At 43.0% G+C, this 4,268-nt stretch overlaps 1 pseudogene across 1 annotated transcript; it reads left to right on the top strand.

Moving 5' to 3' along the window:
• The first annotated feature begins 434 nt into the window (after window positions 1-434).
• Window positions 435-1,731, top strand: LOC108282418 (annotated as a pseudogene). The gene has a single exon (XR_001816400.2). The product of XR_001816400.2 is annotated as a prohibitin-2-like (transcript).
• Window positions 1,732-4,268: the final 2,537 nt, after the last annotated feature.

Below are 4,268 nucleotides of genomic sequence, written 5' to 3'. Positions count from 1 at the left end.
AAATTAGATTTATAAAGAGCCTTGGGTCTAGCTCAGCCCAGTTCCTGACCTCTATATTTTTACCCCTCAGAATCACTGGATCCGTATCCAGGTTCACACCAGTCGGTTCCTTCCCTAGGCCTGGCTTGAGACTGCCCCATCCCACATCATCTCAGAGCTCCTTGTGGCCACCTTCATTCTTAATCCGACCCTGGCTCCGGGCCCCATGTCTGGTAAGTGGGACTTTGCTGCATCACCAAGCTTTGGCATCTACCTCCGTGGCTTGCCTAAATATCCACTCCAGTACACACATCCAGTTGCAGCTCCCCTTTAGCAGTTTATTGACAGGTCATAGCCCTGCCTACGAGCCTGTTATCATGGAAATAGCTGATATGCTCTTCTGAACCCCAATAATAAAGAGTATGCATGTATTAAAATCTTAATAAGTTCCAGAGTACCGAAGCTGGAGTCGGGTAGAGGCGGGCCAGCACCCGCTTCTCACTTCTGGTGCCACCAGCCTCAAGATTAGACATGGCCCAGAACTTGAAGGACTTGGCGGGAAGGCTGCCCACCAGGCCCTGGGGCATGGGCATAGCGCTGAAGCTGCTGCTGGGGGCCTGCGCCGTGGCCTATGGTGTCCGCGAATCCATGTTCACCGTGGAAGGCGGGCACAGAGCCATCTTCTTCAATTGGATCGGTGGAGTGCAGCAGGACACTGTCCTGGCCGAGGGCTTTCACTTCAGTATCCCCTGGTTCCAGTACCCCATTATTTATGACATTCGGGCCAGACCTCGAAAAATCTCCTCCCCAACAGGCTCCAAAGACCTGCAGATGGTGAATATCTCCCTGCGTGTGCTGTCTCGACCCAATGCTCAGGAGCTTCCTAGCATGTACCAGCGCCTAGGCCTAGACTATGAGGAAGGAGTGTTGCCGTCCATTGTCAACGAGGTGCTCAAGAGTGTGGTGCCCAAGTTCAATGCCTCACAGCTGATCACCCAGCGTGCCCAGGTATCCCTGCCGGGAGCTGACAGAGAGGGCCAAGGATTTCAGCCTCATCCTGGATGATGTAGCCATCACAGAGCTGAGCTTCAGCCGAGAGTACACAGCTGCTGTAGAAGCCAAACAAGTGGCCCAGCAGGAGGCCCAGCGGGCCCAGTTCTTGGTAGAAAAAGTGAAGCAGGAACAGCGGCAGAAGATCGTGCAGGCCGAGGGTGAAGTCGAGGCTGCCAAGATGCTTGGAGAAGCTCTGAGCAAGAACCCTGGCTACATCAAACTTCACAAAATCCGGGCAACCCAGAATATCTCCAAGATGATCGCCACATTACAGAATCGCATCTGTCTCACTGCTGACAGCCTTGTGCTGAACCTACAGAATGAAAGTTTCACCCAAGGAAGTGACAGCCTCATCAAGGGTAAGAAATGAGACTAGTCACCGAGAACTCCATCCCCAGAGGAAGTGGATCTACTTCTCCTATTTTTGAGGAGCCATCCTGGGGTCCAGCACAGCCCTACCCCACCCCAGTATCATGCGATGGTCCCCCGCACCCGTCCCCCAAACCCCTCTTGGATTAAGGAAGACTGAAGACCAGCCCCTTTTCTGGGGAATTACTTTCCTCCTCCCTGTGTTGGCCGGGGATGTTGGGACAGTGTGTGATTTCTCAGTGATTTCCTACAGTGTTGTTCCCTCCCTCAAGGCTGGAAGGAGATAACCACCAACCCAGGAATTCTCAATAAATTTTTATTACTTAAGCTCAAAAATAAATAAATAAATAAATAAAAAGTTCCAGTGACTGTGTAAAGTATTGTATTACTTCAGTTTGTTTTTACAACAACCCTATAAAGTACACATTATTGCCTTTTACAAATGAGGAAATTGAGATACATACTGGTTATATAATTTGCCTAATATTAATTGTTTATAACTAGTAGAGACAAGGCTTGAATAAGCCATGTTGTGGGTTTTATTACAACTGCTAATTTAACGCATACACATGCACCAGGGGAAAAAGAATTAAGCTAATTCAAGAAATGACATTGAAAAACTTAAACCATGTATGCAGAAAGGCTAAATGCCCTTTAGAAAAAGGAAAGACAGGTAACAACAAATGGCTCTACAACTGTTGATACACAGGTGAGAAGAGCTGGAAAGAGAAATAAAAAGCTTCATTCAGTTGAATACGCAGACTTGGCAACTAGACAGTATTTGATGTGACATACAAGAGAAAAAGACTGGCCTCCGAGGAAGGACCTTTGATGGCCAAAACCCTAAAGAAGGAAGGAGCCTGAACTCAGTCCTAGTTGAACAAGAGCTGGACCTGCTCCAGAGAGCTGCGGGAAGTGTACCCTGAGCACTTCAGCCGTCTATCCAGGAAGGTTTCTCACTACCTCATGAGAAAATAAAGTGTCATGTCTCAGTTTGGAGTCCAGTCCAACTAAGGTCCACAGAATCCCGGCTTAACAGTTTACTTTGAGAACAATTATTTCATCTGTCTCACTTTCCTCAATCATAAAATGAGAATATTAGTATCTACTATCTAAGATTATGAAGAAGATGAAAAATACCTATGTAAATAATCACCACAGTGCCTTAGACCAGCATAAATGCTTAGCAAATACTTAACAATCATATCATTGTGATTTGTGAGGGGAGAAGTGAAAAGACGATCATGCCAAGAAAAAGACTGTGAGCTCTCTATAGGTAGTCTATTTTTTTAAAACCGTCATATTTCCAGCTCCTGGCAAAGTTCCTGGTACATAGCAGGCAATCAACAATATTTGCTGAATGAATGAAAGAGTAAAGCAAGGAATGAATGAATTCTAGTGACTTCACCTCTATGGCCCAGTATACAGGTACTTGCAAAGAGAAGGCAAAATACATGCTGACACTTGATGTGTCACCCAAAGTTCTGTCCTTCTCTGTGTCTCATGAGGTTTCCAGGTCCTGCAGGTTCTGAGGCAGGATTCAGGGCTGCTGCCACACTGGGCTGTTGTAGGATGTTCTCATGCTTTTCTTCAGCATATAAGATTCATTCAAAGTAAGAGATGTCACACCTACATCACCTCATAACTCTCATGTGTCTGATGAGTGTCTTTTAAGGCTCTACTTTTACCCTGGAGGAGGAGTGGGTCAAGAAGAGGATAAACCAGTCATTCCAAAGCCTAGATCCCTCAACTGCCTGTCTAACCTCCTGGTCTGTATTCAAGTAGTGGGAAAAGGGTGGTAAAGGGCATTATTGAAAACAGACACAAGATATTCTGGAGTAGTAAAAATGTGACATCCATTACCTTGAAGAAGAATTGAAAGCTATGGGGAAGCAACATAAGGAGTGACAGGAATAGGCAGGGTAGATTAAAGGAAAGTTAGTATAGAATGAAATCATACAATAAAAATGTGGTAGTCATGTGGTAAAAATCATTCCCCACATTATGAGAGACCAGCTATGCTTATTGCTCCACATTAAGAATGAAATAAAATACATCATAACAGGCCAGAGATTTTGAATCTTGTGATGCTTTCATAAACCAAACAATTATTTGTATTTATGGCATTTTAAAAATATTTGAGACCACTGAATGATACCAATACATACTAAAATTAATAAAATCTCCAGGATCTGTGATATAGAAGGGGAAACCTAGATGCCTTCAGGAACACACCCTTTGTGTGAGGGTTGAATCTCTACAGCAGTAATAAATGCTAATGCAAAAAGCTGATGATCAAAATAAATGACTTGAGCCATCATACGGTAGTTGGTTCAAATATAAGTCAAACGTCAAACCAATCTTTGGCACTCTAAGATCTTTCCTTCTACAGGCCAGCACCATGCAACAAACAGCCCATTTGTATTGCTAGAGATAGCATCAATGACAACTGACTTTCATTTACAAAAAGACGGACTTCAATGTCTAATATTATCTTAAATATGGTATGGCTTACTTATAAAAACTGAGCATTAAATATGCCAGTAGGTTACAATGTGTACAACGAATTATTTTCTTACAAGCAGTTTTAGTGTTTTTCAAGAGCCTAAATCCACAATTTGGAAGGGTCTAAATTGTTTTAGCTTAAAGATAGCTAACTAGAAAAGAAAAACTATTTTACATGTACTGGAGTATAACAAGCTGGTCCTTTCTACTAAATATATATATATTCATTATTTATATATTCATTATTTCCTTCCGAAATATCCATGGTCCGTGATATAGAAGGGGAAACCTTTTTTTTTAGTTGTACTTTTTATGGTTGGCAAGATGGTGGTTTTTTTTTTTTTTTTTTTTTTTTTTTTTTT

The sequence above is a fragment of the Cebus imitator genome, unplaced genomic scaffold, assembly GCF_001604975.1.
Source record: "Cebus imitator isolate Cc_AM_T3 unplaced genomic scaffold, Cebus_imitator-1.0 Scaffold240, whole genome shotgun sequence".
Lineage (NCBI taxonomy): Eukaryota > Metazoa > Chordata > Mammalia > Primates > Cebidae > Cebus > Cebus imitator.
Note: the sequence above shows the minus strand (reverse complement) of the source record. Positions and strands in the feature narration are given on the sequence as shown.